A 19,126-nucleotide genomic window follows, 5' to 3' on the forward strand; every position below is an offset into this window, starting at 1 on the left:
CAATCACACCAAATTCAACAAATTGTTGACTGGATCGAGAAAAAAAAACTCACACGCCCAGCTCATTCAACCAGTCTCAACAAATAATGGAAGCAAAGGAGGCAGCAAATCAGAGCGCTGCAATCTCTGTGCTACCGATCTTCACGCACATAATACGTCCAGTGGGATGCAGTGAAGTAGTGCCTGTTGATCCCAACCCTTCATGGGTTGGTGTCGATAACCAACCATCTGATTGTCCTACTGATCACCACCAGATTCCTAGACAAGAAATCTATGATGTGTTCAGTAAACGCACACTTGTCAAAGGACGAATGAGACACGTAGGGCCTCATCACGAGTCTGACGGTAATCCTTAAATGTGGCGGTAGCGCTATTACCGCCACATTTAAGGGTCCGCCAGATAATGGCTCTGGCGGATTTCCCCCCAGCTCTGAGCTGGGGGGAAATCCGCAGTAAATTTGCCGATTTTTGCGCGATTACCGCCGGCGGGAAATCTGTCAGCAGTAATAGCGCAAAATTTCCCCATTGGGCCCAATGGGGAATGAGGAATTCTCAAATGGGCCCAATGGGGAATGGGCAATAACCCTTCCGCCAAACCTGTGATCCGGCGCTAATAGCACCGGGGGTTTGGCGGTAGGGCTATTAGCGCCGCCGCTAACAGCGCCGGCGTTACCGCCCAACTCGTGATGAGGCCCTTAGTCTCAAAACAATATCAAATAATCTCTAAGTCAAGTAGAACTTCTAATGCCAAACTACGAACACAATTGATAGATCTCACGAAATCTGTCACATGCTGCCATTAACCTGCAGTAAATCCAAAAGTGGCATCAATAGCAGATAAGAATACAAAAAGAACACAAGATGAATTATCAACGAATCAGCAAAGTACAACAAAGGTGCAACCTCCTAATCACTCACCTTTGAATCAGCTGGTGGCAATTGCAGAGAAAGCTGTGGCGAGTCGACTGGAGGAATCCAGGGCGAGTGTACTCCCGGAGGACATCATGAAGATACGATTGCTGAATGCAAGAGCACAATCTCTAAAGAAGTCAGAAGAAAAGCAGAGCTTAAATGACTGCACTGCAAGCATCAAAGCAGCGGTAGATGTATATATCTCTTACATCGAATGCCTGACATTAGCCTAGCAGCAACGATGAAGAGTGCAGCCCCTGAAACATCACAACAAAACTCTGGAGCAGGATCCCACACAGGGTTAAATAATCCGAAAACACTGGTGCAAAATCATAAAGTAAATATTTGTTCATCCATATCGCCGAGACATAAACTTAAGACAACAGAGAAAGGTATGTACTATCAAACAGGCGTGGAAGGCGATCAGAAAACACAAAGGAAGGACCGCAAAAAAATAGTCTTTGCAATTTACATAGGCTGATACTAAAGTGTCGGAATGCTCCATATGAAAAATATGATCTTTGTAGGACTAGCATTCTTAACATATGTAATGACATACATGAATTGGAGGGTGTTACGTCGTCTGACATTGATCAGGTTGAATTCCTATGTGATAAGAACCGATCAATTGTGCGCTTGTGGATCAAGTCAGGACTAGTCTTGAACACCCTATGGAGGGCTAAATGGAACTTTTTAGGATGGGTTTCTTGTTGGCCCGAGATCCAGAACGGGCAATTCGAGAAACAAATGATCAGAAACTCATAATGGAACAATCACAAATAACAAAGGCAAAACAGTCAGAATGTCAGTGTATGTTCTGTGAGCTAGAACCAAAAGCAGAACCATTAGCGGTTGTAAACAAGAAAAGTGTGTCTTTAGCCAGTTGGAACTCTGGAGGGAATAATCATTTACAATGGGGACAAAACATAGGCCTGAACGAATTTTACATAATCGCCCTCCAGGAGACATGGATGACTTCACCTCCCACCTGGGATGATTATGATATGACCCTATTGCCAGCGATTCCGGCTCTTAAAGGATGACCAATGGTAGGTCTGTTAGTTGCCGTAACAATCAGTGCAGGTTTGTCACTACAACCATGGGCAACCCCAAATAATTTTACTCAGCTAGTTAAAATCACGAATGGCAAACAAGATCTAGCCCTTATTAATTTGTACAGAAACCGAGCAGTTATCTCTGAGAAAATCGTCTACAAGGACTTATCCGATTTGCTTGAAATTATAGCTAAGACAAGTAATATTATAGCGACCATACTCATAGGTGACCTTAATCTCAACTGCATGGAGACAGCCAAAAGAAATAAATCACAAGAGATCAAGCGATGGAATTACTTCATGCAAGATGGCAATTTGAGGATGGCGAATGGCTCTCTACTGGGGTGTATACCGTCTCAGGCCAAGTGGCAAAGAGTAACAATGGAAAGTGCTATTGATTACTTATTTCTCTCTGAGGATCTCTTCATGAGGGTGACAAATTTCGAAATTATACAACAGACTGCAAGCGATCATCACATGCTAGTACTAAATTGGCCATGGGGTGATGGCCTCGACACACAACAACAATGGATATCACAGAAACATATGGTTAATAATGCCAAATCCCATTTTAAATGGCTTCCTGAGAAGTTAACCAGGCTGAATGATGTGCTAAAAAGACAACAATCAGGGCCTGACTTTGAGTCATATGTAAGCGCACTGACATCATTCAAAAACCTACACATCTTCCATGACACCCGATTAAAAGTCACATCTTTGATCGTCATCTTCAACAATCAAAAACAACTTACAGAAGAGACTTAAGACCTACTCAAAAGCTCCCGTATGATGAAAGACCACAAGCTAGAAAGTCCATTAAATGTAGATATATAAACTGGGTAAGATCGTACAAAGCCAACCTGTTCCAAAAAGACAGTGAAAACTTCACAATTCTAATTTCTAATAAAAATGCACCACAAATACGGATGCTGTTAAATGAAAGAACAGGCCAAAAACAAATACACACACAGTTGAATGGTGTATCAGAAGCCCAATGGGTAGCCCATTTCTCTGAATTACATACTGATGAGAAATTTGATAATTACCACTATAAACAATGCAATCTGACTCACCGTGGACTCTGGAATGCTCAGAAGAAACAATAGAAGAGTTGATATTCAAGTCCTCTTCCTCGCGTGCAGCAGGCCCGGATGGCCTAACAAATTACATGCTGAAAGAACATCCCAGACAGTGAGCCATCATTCTTAACAACATTTTTACTCACGTACTCCAAACGCAAAGGATCCCAAACTCATGGTGTACATCTCTTATTGTTCCCATTTTCAAGAAAGGTGATCGGGGATACCGTCAAATTACCGCCCGATCACACTGCTTGACAGTCCTGGCAAAATCTTTACATGACTAGTTCTGAGAGATTTTAATCTCTGGACATAAAAAATCAAACAACGGGATCCAAATCAAACAGGATTTGTACAAGGTATGGCGACTGCGATACATTTACTTACACTTAATTCACACAAAAAAACAGGCTCATAACACAAAAGTACCTATTTATTTTGCCTTTATTGGCCTTCATTCTGCTTTCGACTCTGTATCAAGAGTAAAATTAATGGAAACACTCATCAAAGCACAATGCCCTGCAAGTTTAACTGATATTATTTACAAATTGCACTCCTCCACCACAGTGCAGATAAGACTTTCAATGACGGGCCTTTTGTCATCAGTGGTACAAACTGCAAGAGGGCTAAGCAAGGTTGCATTCTTGCTTCAGACCTATTTACATTTTTTATTCATGATGTAAGAGAAATATTTGTACATATTTACTCAGATTTCCCATGGATGCATAAGGTGGCGATTCAAGCTCTTTGGTACACAGACGATTTCGTCCTAATATCAATGACCCTGATTGGGCTTCAGAAATTATTGTCAGCTCTTACTGAATACTTTGACAATAACGAATTTGTCATAAATTGAAAAAAAATCTCAAATTGTTTTGTATGCTCCAAACCAGAAACAAGATGGAATGGAAAATCAAAAATGTGAATCTGGAAATTGTTCCTAATTACACATATCTAGGTCTTGTTTTTGATGGTATGCCAACAGACAACTCACAATTGACCATTATAGAAAACAAAATTGATCCCAGCTATATCTCAGACAAGGTTGATCTTGTAAAAATTTGGCAAATTTTCCATCAGTCCAGAGATACTGTTCTGCCACCAGAAAATTATTCCAATGATGTTGTATGGCCTTGAAACAAGCACAATCATCAAAGCAATTACCTTAATAAACTTGAAGCCAAATTCTGGTGACAAAATTTCGGTCTCCCACAATGTATTCCGGGATCTTGGCTGAGATATGAGCTGGGACTCACGTCCTTACAAGCCAAATACCACTAGCAATTATGTGCGCTGTTTCGCAAATGTCTTGTATATGTGAAAAATGACACAGCTTTATGACAACAATGACAACAACTTTATCAAAATACATGCTCTCATCAAAACATCAATTTGTACAAAAGTGGACTAGATATGTTGTTGAAACCATGGCAATAGCTGATGTCTCATTAGAGACTTTGATTCACAATCCTGATAGAGCTAAAAGGAAGATCTTTTTACAAGACTGGATACACACACGAACAACCTGTCTTACTTATAAGTATTTTCACCAGCAATCCTTTGGTGAAAAGAAAATTGGCACTACTGAGTCATATTTGTGTAAAGCTCTGAATCCACAAATACGTCTTGCTATCTTGAGACTACGTTTGAACTTGTGGACTACTCGTGACGTCATGGCCCAACGGAAGCACATCAATTCTGAGGAAAACGATTGTTGCTTCTGTGGCAATGTACTAATCAAAGAGACTTTTGAACTCCTTGTCGTAGATTGTACAGCTTTGATTGATTTGAGATGCAAATATTTTGTGAACAACATGGCTCAGATTGCAAATGTGTCACATGAATATAGATGGGCCATGATATTGGCGACATGAAATATGAGTATTCGCATAGCCACAATCAATTTTCATGATGCAATTAAAACTGAATGATGTTAATAATGCTGTGAATAATTAAGAATTAGTAGTTTAGTACATCAATACGACATCAATATTGCAATTGTGATGATAAATACTCCTTATTATATCAGAGTGAGTGAAGACTTAGATATGATTACAGCATTCACAGTCAAAATGATTGCAAAGACTGGAAAATTATGTTATCAAATGTTATTTTTTTTTCCTTGTTAAGCGAAATTTGTCACTTTGTCGCTCTGATATTGTGAACCGAACTAAATGTAAAAATGTTAAAAAATGAGAACTATGATATCACTATAAAGTAACAAGTATAATTTTATTATAACTTATTTTTCTTTTGTAATTGAAAAGTTGAGAAATCAGATAAATCAATAAAAAAAGACTGATTCATATGACATTTGAACTGTGTACAGTTAATGCATTTTAATGGAATCTGATAAGTAATTGTGGTACCAGGTAGAAACTGTATATATTTACCATTTTAGATTAACTTGAGCACAAAGTGTGCTATTGTGATTGCATACATAACTTGAGCGTATTTATATAAAGACTGTGGTCCTCATTATGACCCTGTTGGTCTGGGAACTACGGTACCAGTAAGCATTCCGGTACCCCAGTTCCTGGACTGCCATACTACGTGTTGTGGTCACGAGTGCCTGTCTGCCCGCCAGGTTTGACCTGGCGGGCACACCGGCACCCGCGAGCACAGCACGTCAGATGCACCGGCAGCACTCTGAATGCACCGGTGCATCAGACGTCCCCATCCCCATTCGCCCCTATGGGGCCAAATGGGGCTGGGGAGACCCTTGTTGCCGGCACCTGCAAATGGGCAATTACCGGGTCCGCCAAACTCGGCATGACCTGGTTCTTGCCCATTTGCAGGTGCCAGAAAGAAATGCAACTCCGGTGACAGCCGTGCCGGTTGTGCCGGCACGGCTATGCCCAGAGTTGTCGTGAGGCCCTGTGTTTTCACTAACGTAGTGTGTGGACATTCCTTTTTGGGGGATTGGAGACTACACTGTACTGTAGAACCAGCCCGCATCACCTCCTGAGAGCTTAAGCCTTGATTGCTTGTCCACGATACCAAATAGAGAATCTTGGCTGGGGTGCTCTGTGCCTCTACTCTGCCTTATATAGAAAGCAGGCGTACAGATACCCCCCTCCAATCTTTACAAGGGTGTATAAACCTAATAGCTCGAATACCATCAGTCATCTCAAACAAATAGTTCATCTCAGGTTGTTGACCATAGTAGTCATTTACCAAGGTATACAAACTACGGAGTGTATGTAGTCCATAGCAAGGCCAACATTGAGGCATAGATGGGTATTTTATATGGCCAACAAACTGAGATGAACTATTCGTTTGAGAAGACTGATGGTATTTGAGTTATTAGGTTTATACACCCTTCTGTTTCCTTTTAAGATGAATGATGGTACCCGATTTATTAGACCTATACACCTTGTTTAAATAGGACCAATGTAGTATTATGGTGCCCATACCTCTAACTCTGATTATTATACTTTGATACTCTTGAAGATAACAGAACCCTGACTTTTTTTGTATGTACTTTTACTGAATCATTTGCTTCTGAAGAAGGGGTCTATACCGCGAAATGTGTTGAGCTTCAAAAATTGTACCATCAAGATTTACCCCACATGTTGTAGGGGTCAAATTGTCATGTGTAATTTCTTTTATGCTTACTGCACTTAAATTAATTTGTGCAAAGATCACTATTTGATGTTGTGAACTCTAAAGAAATTGCAAGTAAAAATTCAATACTTAGCATAAAGTTTTTGACTATTTAATTCAGTTTGTATGGTTTACAGGGGACGAGAGTGTCTCAAGTGGTAGACACTTTGTACCTTATGTGTTTCAGACCCCGTGTCAGAGTCTGTATACCTCCTCTACACCTGAATTAGTTGTCTACTTTAGTCTACCTTAAAAGCTTGTAACACTAATTATACACAGGTGTGCGCATCTAGGCATCCAAATAAGGGAGATGGTTGCGGGCAGCAATTCTTTTTTTTCTCCATTATTTCTTTATTCAACAGCAAACAAAAAATACATATATACAAATCATAAGTTTTTACAAAAACAGGCAATAATCATTACAATGTCAACTAAATTACATTACATGAAATAACTGTCCACATAAAATACAAATAATGTACAACACAAGACCTAGTATTCTTCTAGAAATTTCCTCCACATTTTTTCAAAAATGTTCAGATTATTTTGTCTCCTGAAAATTACCATCTCAATATTCGCCAGAGAACGCATCTCAGAGATCCACTCAGATGACATCGGAAATGCCTGTGACTTCCATACACGAAGCAATATTTTTTACCAATCAATGCCTCCCTGAATAAGAATTTGTTTTGTGACTGTGTGAGATCATTCAACAAACTGTCCCCTCCTAAAATCATTGTTTTAAAATCTAGATGACTGTCAGTCCATAACACACATAGACACATCCTACAGACATCAGACCAAAATCCATGAATTCTAGAGCAGTGCCACAACATGTGCTCCAATGTACCAACATCACTTAAACACTTCCAACAATCATCAGATTCAGACATACCTCTTCTCATCATTCTCTCCAGACTCCAGTAAACCCTGTTCAATATTTTGATCTGTCTAGATCTTTCACCTAAATTCAGTGAACAGAGTCTCACATTATCACACATCTCCATCCACTCCTCTTCTGTAATATCACATCCCAGCCATCGATTCCATTCCTCCCTCAATTTCACAATCTCTTTATATTTAGAAACAATATGCTTATATACCCTACTTGCAATTCCTCCTTCACCTGGTCTTCTCGTAGCTGTCAACAATTCCACGTCCAGGTCTTCCTCCCACCTCACCTCACCAATACTTCTTTACAAGTGCTATAATCATATTCTGGAAATTTTTCAATGTTCCATCTCTCACATATCTCTTTTCCTGATAGTCACTTTCCATTCTGCCATATATCCCCAATCCAGTACACACCAGCCAAAAACCATTCCACCCAGAACAACACCTTTCCTTTCTCTTTAACAGCTGAATTCAACCATATTGAAGCATTCAGCGAGCGTAGAGCATCAGAATCTACAAACTCATACAGCCGTTTCCATCTCCCCCTCAAAAACTCAGTTATGGGATTCCTTCTACTCGCCATACTAGTCGTAGTCAGAGTCGCCCTTGGTAACAGTGGACCCGCCAACCCCGTCTCTGCAATCGTCCAATCATTCGGTTCCACCTCAAGAAACGAAACAATAAATTGACATGAATAGGCTAAATGATAAGCACGTAGGTTTGGCAAAACCAAACCCCCCTTTTCTAAAGGGAGTTGAAGCTTCCATAGCTGTAGCCTTGGGGGGTTTCTTATCCCATATGAACGACTGAACCAAATAGTCAAGATCCCTCCAAATGGAAGACTTAATTTCCAACGGTAACATGCCGAATACGTAATTAATTCTAGGCGCAGCAGTCATCTTCAAAGCATTTGCTTTGCCCCACAAGGAGAGACTCAACAAAGACCACCTCTCCAAACTTGCCTTAAACTCTCTACATACCTCATTAATATATTCCTAAACCATGTTCTCCACTAACGGAGAGAGCCTAACACCAAGATACTTCATTCTCTTCTCACACCATTGAAAGCCTAATGTTGTAATAAATGACTTGTTACAAATAGGCGTTAACGGCACCCCTTCCGATTTTGAGCGATTAATCTTGTAACCCGCCACTTTATAAAATTGATCCAATATCCCCAATAAGACAGGAAATGAAACATTCAAATCTCTGATAACTAACAGCAAATCATCTGCAAAAAAACATATTTTTTGTCCTGTCCCTTGAAAGCCAATGCCCTTAATATCTACACTCTGTCTCAAGGCAATGGCCAAAGGTTTGATAGCCAAAACAAAAAGTAACAGAGACAAGGGGCAGCCCTGCCTATTACCCCTCTGCAAAAGAAATGGATTAGATCGCAAGCCATTAGTCCTAATATCAGCAGTCGGAAGAATATACAAAAGGCATGTCCAGGATATAAGACTCTCTCCGAAATTCATTCTGGTAAGAACCGAGAAAAGATATCTCCAATTTTACCTGTCAAAAGCCTTCTCGGCATGAAGAGAAAAGGCAGCTACGACTTCTTCAGAAGAGTGTGCATTATACATTGTTAACAACAATCGCTGTATATTACTCGATGTTCTTCGGCCCGTCCGGCCCCGGGGCCTTTCCCACATTTAAGTTATGAATCGCCTTTTTCACCTCATCCAAAGTTATAGATTTTTCCAGTAATTCACGAACCTCGCCAGACACTTGCGGGATTTGCAGGGACACAAAAAATGACTCACCTCGCCCAGTAATATCCGGCTCATCATTATACAAATGTTCATAGTAGTCCTTAAAGACTGCATTTATTTGCATTGTATCAAAAGTGATATCATCATTCAAGTCATAAATTGATGTAATGGCCCCTTCAGAATTCCGCTGACGAAGCCTATTCGCCAGCCAACTATCATTATTTTCACCACATTCAAAATAAGAACACTTCCGACGAAATAATTGCCCCTCATACCATTCATCTCATTCCTCAAATCGCTCACCTCCTTTCTTTTTCCTAGATTATCTGGATCGCTCACCAAATCATTAGTCACTTCCTTGATTCGCCTCTCCAAATCTAAGCTCAATGTTTCCATACATTTCCTCTTCCTACTTGACAGACCCAAGACTAGGCCCCTCATCATACACTTAAATGCCTCCCATATAGTTTTCACACTCATACCCTCTGTCCTATTTTCTCTCACAAAATGATCTGCTTCTTCTCTAATCTTATCAACTAACCCCATAACCTGTAAAATCGAGGTATTCATCCGCCAAGTGAAGGATCGATGTATTCCAAAATCAAGTTTTATCTTCAAAAATACAGGGGCATGATCCGTCACTACAATACTCCCAATTTCCCCCTCAATAAAATTGGCAGTAATTTTGCCACTCGTGAGAAGCATATCAATGCGGGAATAGGTACAATGAGTATTAGAATGAAAACTGTATTCTTTTATCTGCCGGTGTGTTAGGCGTCAACAGTCCTTTAGATCATTCTCCGCCATAAGTGACTGAAAAGACCTTAAATGAGGATCTCTTCTTTCAGCCACTCCCCCCTTACTTCGATCTAATTTAGCATCCATTATCAAGTTGAAGTCTCCACCTACAATTACATTAGATGTTTAAAAATCCTGTATGAGTTGTGAAACCTTTCTAAAAAAGGAACCGTCATCAATGGACGGCGCATAAACTTTATACAGAGTCACCTTACAACCTTGAAGTTCAATCAACAAAACCACAATCCTTCCTTCCTTGTCTATTTTTTGTTTTAGAATTTTAATCGGCGCATTTTTATGAACTAATATCGCCACACCTCTGGATCTGGATGAATAGCACGAACCATACGCACCACCAACGCATTGCTTCTGTAATCTCTGGATTTCATCACTCAGCAAATGCGTTTCTTGCACAAAATATATGTCACACTGCTTTTCACACATACAATTGTAGATTTTCTGTCGTTTGTGCAGGTTATTCAAACCATTAACATTTCAAGACATCACCTTAAAATCTTGTTTCATTGGGGACAACATTTCTTTCAACACATTCAAGGAAATACTAGATACATAAAATCTCAACAAAATACCAAAAAATACACTATTAAAATATATACAACCCCACCCTCCCTGTTTTGACAGAATGCAGATAGCCAACACTACAGTATATGAAAGCCCAAATCTTCCAGCACCCCCCCCCCAATTTCAAAAGAACTCAAGATACTACATCCCATCAACGCCCCTCATATAAATAATAACCATAAAACAGAATTATACTCCTTACACTACACCCAAAAATATAACAATATATCAATATTCATGACCTTTCCACAAGCAATGACAACCCATAGCAACTTCCAACCACCACCACCCTACAACCGAAACTCCCAACCCTATTGCGTAAACTCTAAAACATATTTGGCACAGCAACAAAGTACTTTACACTACTCTGTAATTTAGGCTTGGTTCAATTTGTTTGTTGACATTTTGCAAAGCACCAAACGTTTCTTAAACGATTCTAATGCTTCACAAAATGTTGCTCAAGACAGCATCATCATTTTGAAGTAAACAAAATACGTATATACTAGTGTGTTACCTTCTACCCTTTTACCTATCCACCACTGTCAATCTCTGACAAATTAGATTTCCTCTTCTGTCCATACTGCCTGAGCTCCCCCCCACTCCAGCGTAAATACACCACATACCATGCAAATCTATTACCAAAATATGCACACTTAAAGATATCTCCATATACAAATCCACAGTAAATAAATTAAAGATTACCACTATGGATTGCACATTACGCCAATGCCAAAACTATAGATGGTTAGACATGTCATAGAGCTACATGCTGTAAAAGTAACAACATCTTAACAGGTAGTGTACTGCAAACATATTACTAAACCTTATCCTGTCAGAGGTTATATGTATTATCACATCAAATTTCAAAGAAACATAAATAGGCAAATGAAGGAGAATAGCGACTCTTTTAAACCCAATAAGAAGAAAATTATGCCAAGGCCTTCTAGAGTCTGTATCAGCTCATCCACACTTGAGGTCTTTCACAAGTAATTTCCCCATTACCACTTATCGATGTAATGATTTCAAGTTGGGTCACTGTCATTGCGCACTGCAATCATGGGAAAATGAAAGAAAACAGCTTAGATGGAATGATCCACAACTAAACAAATTGCTCAAGCTGGGTGCCTCTAACTCCCTGTACGTGCCTTAACTGACAACAAGTCGAAAATTACATTTGATTTTCCTGTATGAGTTGTGCCAATCAAAGGATTCCATCTGCCCCTCTTTGGTCCTCGTAGTAGGGACATGCTCCTTACCACAGCCTGACCGTGTGTCCACAAACCATGTGAGCAATTAATCCACAGATCCAAAGATGCGATCTCCTGCTGCAGCAACAAACGTGCGTCCTCCAATATCACCAATTAGCGTCACCGAGGAACGCACGTAACATGATCAATGTCAGCTGATCACTGGAAAGGTAAAGGTCCTTTCTTCAACGCTCCTCTGTCACGAACCCATCTACGTTTCCTCGCCGCATCAAGTATTCTTTCAAAAAACAAACAGTTAACAGTAGTGCTAGGGAAGCGCCATTTAAAACCATGTCAACAATAAAAAATGAAAAGAAATTAAGTAAAATGAAATAAAAAAAATACTTTCAAACATGCTCAGCCAAATGAATAATCATTCCATAGAAGTAGTGTGAGTTCCATCACAATGTTTCTCCAACGAAGAAAGTGCTTCTTTTGGGTCATTACTAATTATTTCCCCTGTTAGGATGCACAATGTCATAGAATTGAATTTGTTGAGAAAGACGTTTATGCTCAGTTCCTTTGCCAATGCTTTAACTGCTCTGAATGATTTCCTAATCAAAAAAGTGTTCCTTTGGGAAATCTGGGTAAATGAAAATAGGCTTTCCCTTGACATTAGTAGGACCTTTTTATCTGGCAGTTTGTATCACAGACTCCTTTAGCTTTGACATGGTGAAGGTAACAAGAATATGTCTAGGTTTAGGTCCAGGCCTACCAACATGATAGACATTGTCCATATTAGATTCAGTAACTGATTCCACACCATAGCAGTCCTTTAAAATCTGTAAAATTAACATGGGTAGTTTTTCCCCCATTGAGTCAGCAGTCTCCTCCACTCCAACAATCCTTATGTTTTTCTCTCTTAGCTTCAAATCGAACTCCAAGCGCCTTTCCTTTTCTGTGTATAGCTCTTTCTTCAGGTTATTGTAAGCTCTGAAGCTACCAGCAATCTCTGATCCCATGTCTGAAGAAGTCTTCTCCAAGGAAGTCACTCTGACATCCAGATGGGAAAAACTGACACTAAGAGCTGCCATAGTTGCCTTTACTTCTTTCATATCCTGAGCAACTTGTCTGAGCAATTTGTAGATAGTTTGAGGGCTAGGATCTTCTTCCTCTTCATCCTCTAATTCTGGAAGTGGTTTCTGCTTTTTGGGAATTGGATTAACAGACTCCTGTGATTTCTGTTTGGCCAGCTGCCACAGTCATGGATGTGGCCTGGGTGGATGCATTCATTTTGTTTAGCAGGATACATGTTCCAGTGGACATTGTGGCTGGTGTCACAACACGACAGTCAAGGTGCACGACACATAATCGATGGAATGATGATGTGTCACTATGTCAGGGTACATCATGCAGGTCATAGCACATTTGGGGGGGCTGCCTGCAGGATGGTTTCACAGGTGATGGGGGCTGGGGTGGGGTATCCCATGTGGAGGGGACTGACTTCAGGGTGGTTTCACAGGTGATGGGGCTGGGATGGGGGTATCCCATGTGGAGGGGACTGCCTGCAGGGTGGGGTCACAGGTGATGGGGGCTGGGTTATCCCATGTGGAGGGGGCTGCCTGCAGGGTGGGGTCACGGTAATAGGGGCTGGAGTGGGGGATATCCCATGTGGAAAGGGCTGCCTGCAGGGTAGTTTCACAGGTGATGGGGGCTTGGGTGGGGGTATCCCATGTGGAGGGGACTTCCTGCAGGGTGGGGTCATGGGTGATGGGGGCTGAGGTATCCCATGTGGATGGGCTGCCTGCAGGGTGGGGTCATGAGTGATGTGGGCTGGGGTATCCAATGTGGAGGGACTGCCTGCAGGGTGGGGTCACAGGTGATGTGGGCTGGGGTATCCAATGTGGAGGGGTCTGCCTGCAGCGTGGGGTCACAGGTGATGGGGGCTGGGGCATCCCAAGTCGAGGGGGCTGCCTGCAGGGTGGGGTCACAGGTGATGGGGCTGGTGTGGGGAATCCCATGTGGGGGGGCTATGTGCAGAGTGGGGTCATGGGTTAAGGGGGGTGGGGTATCCCATGTGGAGGGGGCTGCCTGCAGTGTGGGATCACGGGTGATGGGGGCTGGGGTGGGGGTATCCCATGTGGAGGGGGCTGCCTGCAGGGTGGTTTCACAGGTGATGGGGGCTGGGGTGGGGGTATCCCATGTGGAGGGGGCTGCCTGCAGGGTGGGGTCACAGGTGATGGGGCTAGGGTATCCCATGCAGAGGAGGCTGCCTGCAGGGTGGGGTCACAGGTGATAGGGGCTGGGGTGGGGGTATCCCATGTGGAGGGGGCTGCCTGCAGGGTGGGGTCACGGATGATGGAGGCTGTGGTATGCCATATAGAGGGGGCTGCCCGCAGGGTGGGGTCACGTGTGATGGTGGTTGGGGTGGGGGTGTCGATCTGGAGGGGGCTACATGCCGCAGATTGTGAGGTGTTGGGGCTCCATTTGGCTGATGATGAGCCAGGCCTTGTGTGGGAGGGCACACGTTTTCTATGGGGGGGCACAGAGCTTACAAATGTTTTCATGCGATTATATTGCAAGGTGTTTTCGCACTATTACGCTGGGGTGCGGCCGGGGAATGCGAGGTGTTTTGACTCGATTACACTGGGGTGCGGACGGGGATCGTGGGGTGTTTTCGTGTGATTACGCGGGGGTTCAGACGGGTATTGCAAGCTGTTTTTGCACGATTATGCTGGGGTGTGGATGGGATTGTGGGTCATTTTTGGGCGATTACACAGAGGTGCGGATGGGGATTGTGAGCTGTTTTCGTGCAATTATGCTGGGGTGTGGATGGGGATTGCGGGGTGTTTTCACACGATTGCACTGGGGTGCAAACGGGGATTGTGAGCTGTTTTTGCGCGATTACGCTAGGGTACGGACAGGGATCATGGGATGTTTGTGCACAATTTGGCTGGTGTGGGGGGCTGTATGCTGGCACAGGGATGGCATGGAGGCTTGCACCATGTTGGGCATTTCACTTGATTTTTACTGTGCATGGGGGCATGTAGGGGCGTTACTAGCGCAGCTTGCTGTTACTTGCGTGATGGCTACTGATGCCTCTGGGAATCCATGAGTATGCATGCTGCACTAAGATTTCTCTGCACCATGGCTGGCGCAGGCTCGTTCAAGGCGCACAGGCCTTGTGCTTTTTATGTGCCCAAATCTATGAATCGGGCCCTGTGTGTTGAGATTTGCCATATAAGGCTGTGCCTGTTAAACGGTCTGCAGCTTCATAGCATCCACATTCTCTGTGTGAAAGCATTTTTATGCCAAAGCTGTACAATTTTTGTGACAGTGTTTTGTCTGATGATATGTCATCCCGGAGGTCTTATAGCTCTCTTTTCTCAGCGTTTCTGAGATAGGCTGGTATGTTATGTTATGTGATTGAAATGTATAAAGCGGGCAGTCACCCGGGGGTATCATGGCACTAGAGAGGTAGGACGGTGAACCATAGGCCCATCAACAGCAGTCATCAAGAACAGGTATGTTTTTTAAAGCCTTTATGAAAGCCAGGTGATTTGGCTGTTTTTTTTACTGCCAACGGAAGGTCATTCCATAGTTGTGCCGCGGCTACTGAAAAGGCCAGTCCACCAATATTGGAGCTGCGGAAGGGAGGCACACAAAGCAGGCCTGTCAAAGCTGATGACAAGGAGCGCTTTCAGAGGTAGCGTGTACATTTAGTCTAGAAGTATTCTGTCCCCTGGTCATGCAGCGCCTGATTGACAATGCAGAGTGCCTTAAACGCAATGGGCTGAGCCACCATGAGCCAGTGCAAAGAACGCAAAACTGGCAAAATGTGGGCCCCATAAGGGGACCCTGTTGCCAACCGTGCCGCAAGATTTTGCAAGCGTTGAAGCCGTTGGACTATACCCTTAGGCTGAGCCAGTTAGAGGGAATTACAATAGTCCAATCGGCTCAGCACCATGGTCTCAACCACCAGCAGATGGAGGGAGGCCAATAACATTGGAAGCACTTTTTCCACTATTTTGAGATGGAAATGGACAGTTTGACATACCACTGATATTTGGGCATCAATAGACAAAACCACTCCTAGGTTTTTCACCTTAACCGGAGACCACAAGAGGAAGGACAGAAGGAAGACATCCAGAGTGAGGGATCAGGGAGCCTACTGCCAGGACCTACATCTTGTCTCCATTCAACTTCAGCCAATTAGAGTTTATACACTCCCCCACGGCAGTCAGGCATTGATAAATTCACAACATCTCAGCCTGATCAAGATCTAAACGGATCAGGATCTGAGGGTCATTGGCATAACATTAGCACCTGATGCCGAAAGAGCGGATGGGACAAACTAATGGCCAAAACTAAATGTTAAAGGTAATGGGAGACAGAGCAGAGCTCTGCGGCACCTTGCAGCTAAGGTGGCAGGAACCAGAAGAAAAAGGAGGGAGAGAAAGAGTTTGAGTTCTATCAGCCAGGAACAAAGAGAACCAGGCCAACACTTCGCCAGATATTCCAATCAGGGCCAGGTGGGTCAGCAGGGTGGGGTGGTCCACTGTGTCAAAAGCCACTGACAGATCTAATAAAATTAGGGCACCAACGCCCCCTGTGTCCACCAGCCTGCAATGTCATCCTGGACAGAAACCAAGACATTTTCTGTACCCCTGCCAGGCCTAAAGCCTGACTGGGCAGGGTCAAGATATTCAGAGGACTCTATGAAGGAGGACAGAAAGGATGAAACCGAGGACTCCAGAAGCTTCATAAGAAAAGGCAAAAGAGAAATGGGACGGAAATTAGAGAGAAGTAAAGGGTCCAGTGATGTTTTTTTCAGAAGGGGGATCACCGTAGCAAACTTAAGTTCTGGTGTGATACTGCCCGGTGTGTTAATGACCATTGTGATCTCCCTCAATAACTCGGGGGAGATATCCTTCATGAATACCAGTGGGACCATGTCTGTAGAGGCACCAGACTTGATTGGTTGAATGGCAGTGGATACCATTTCCTCTGAAAAAAAAGGAAAGGATGACCAACCCTTCATTACAGTCAAGACCCTAAGATCTGGAAGTTTGCTCCCAGGAATAGATGCCATTACGGCCGCTGAGATGTTAACTCGGATGGTCTCAATTTTCGTAATGAAGAACTGTGAAGAGTCACATAGTTCTTGAGAAGACCTAACTGTTTGAACATATTTAGTCGAGGAAGACAGGGATTTAACCACAGCAAAGAGAGCTTTTGGCTGACAAACAGAGGACTCAATTTTCTGCGATAGATAGGAATTTTTAGCAGCTATAATAGCTGCCGAATAGGCTGCTGAACAATCCTTATACTGAGTTCTGAGATCGGAATCATGGGCAATAAGCCATTTCCGCTCAGCCTGTCTGAGTTTGAGTTGGGCAGTTTTCAACTGTTCAGAAAACCACGGCTCGGACGGAAGCTGACATGGTTGAATGAGCCATAACAGGGCCACTTTGTCTGCTGCTTCTTGGAGGGAAAGGAATGAGCAAGAAGTGGCAGCGGCCACCTTACATTTCGATTTGACTGAGGATACGAAACCCTCTAGATCGTCCGAGCACCAACAGAACTGCCAAACTCTAAGAGGAGGAGTTTTAGGCTGTGCCCAAACTGGCTTAAGCATACAGGACACCAAATAGTGATCTGTCCATAGTACAGGCTAACCAGACTGAGTTAGCAGGGCTTTATTCATCAGTACCAGGTCAAGCATGTTCCCCAGCTTATGGGTGGATCCTAAACATGTTGTTGAAGGTCAAGATCAATCAAACTATCAAAGAGTAGTTCAAGGGCTGGGCCCTGGGGCAGTTACATTTCAAATTAAAATCGCCCAGCACAACAAGGTGCGTATATTTTATTTGGAGGTTAGCCACAAAATCCAATAGAGGATCAAGAAAACCAATATCAGAGCCTGGGGGGCAATAGATAATCAGAAAATGGCACGTAAAGACAGGAGAGATCACACATCTCAATAATAAAGAGTCCATAATCAAAGAATGAAGATAGCAGAGCTGGGTGACTAGAAAATGGATTTAAAAATCACTGCTACACCACCCCCAAGCTGAGGTGAGGGCCGGTTTAGATGGATAATTTCATAATTATCGGGCATAGCCTGAACCAGTGCTGGGGCTGAGCCCTCCTGTAACCCCATCTCAGTAAGACAAAGCAGGGCAAGACGACGGTCTGACAAAAGATAATTAATATCAGCTACATACGTAGGCAGTGAACAGGTGTTGAGCAACAACAGCAGCAAATCCATCATATTGTGAGCCCCTTGAGGCAATTGATGCAAGCATGATGGTATAACATTATCTGGACCATCTTTCCAGCCACAAGGAAACGTGGTGCTAGAAGGAACTAACAACAAGAGTTTCCCCCGGAGTAGTATAAGGGCCCACCCTGCACATCCTTCGCACAGACAGGCACAGACGTGCTTGCCTTAAGCGCACCTTCTGCGCACTGACAGCACACACGCTGTGCACGTCTGCTGCGTGGATGATCGAAGCGGCACATAAATGCTGGTGAAAAATGGGAGAGAGGTGAAAGAATGCCCACAGAAAGAACAGAGCGAGAGGACTGGCCGCAGCATCCCACAATAGAACACGCAATCAACTGCAACAAGTGTATCAAGATGTACCAACGCAGCAATATTCAATAGTAAAAGCACCCGTTGGATGCAGGTGTAAAGGACCCGGAGGGGGTGTCTGTACTCCTGGTCTCTATATGGCAGAGGAGAGGAGGCACAGAGGACCCCAGCCAAGATTCTCTATTATTGGTAACGTAGTCGAGCTTCTCAGGAAGTGATGCAGGCTGGTTCTTAAGTACAGTGTAGTCCCCAAGCACCTCAAAGGAATGTTCACACACTGTATTAGTTAAAACACAGTCTTTATATAATTAAGGTTCACGATTATATACACTATCACGATAACTCACTGTGTACTCGATTAATCTACAATGGCAAATATACACAGTTCTACGTGGTACCACAATTTCTATTCAATCTCTTTCAAGTGCATCAACTGTACGGTTAAATGTCACACAAATCAGTTTGTAAAGGAAACCAACAATAGATATTGGAGGAAAGCAGTTGGTTAGAACAATAGGCAGAATAATGGCTCTGCTACCACAGTTCTGTGTGGAGATCCCCCCACCTGGGCAACCTGTAAGAGAAAGATATATTACAAGCCCAGTCCATATATTGTTCACAAGAGTCTTTCCAATAGTTCAGCAATCCCAAAGTACCTGGTGTTGTAGAGTTCCTCGTCGGGAAATCGACGGCCCTTTTT

At 43.1% G+C, this 19,126-nt stretch overlaps 1 protein-coding gene and 1 long non-coding RNA gene across 6 annotated transcripts in view; one reads left to right on the forward strand and one right to left on the reverse strand.

The window, feature by feature from the left end:
• The window catches only part of LOC138527639 (uncharacterized), a 112,765-nt gene extending 100,766 nt beyond the window's left edge, over positions 1–11,999 (reverse strand). Inside the window, exons 1-2 of one of the 2 annotated variants that reach the window (XR_011283962.1) lie at positions 11,814–11,989; positions 919–1,040 (exon numbers count right to left, since the gene is read on the reverse strand). This is a non-coding gene — a long non-coding RNA (uncharacterized lncRNA). Of the gene's footprint in view, positions 1–918; positions 1,041–11,813 lie in introns of both variants that reach the window. The other variant, XR_011283965.1, reaches the window with a different exon arrangement.
• Positions 1–19,126, forward strand: part of LOC138527626 (galactoside alpha-(1,2)-fucosyltransferase 2-like) — a 161,256-nt gene that overhangs the window by 32,467 nt on the left and 109,663 nt on the right. The window lies entirely within an intron of this gene.

The sequence above is a fragment of the Ambystoma mexicanum genome, chromosome 1q (genome assembly GCF_040938575.1).
Source record: "Ambystoma mexicanum isolate Mex_15411 chromosome 1q, UKY_AmexF1_1, whole genome shotgun sequence".
NCBI classification, from domain to species: domain Eukaryota; kingdom Metazoa; phylum Chordata; class Amphibia; order Caudata; family Ambystomatidae; genus Ambystoma; species Ambystoma mexicanum.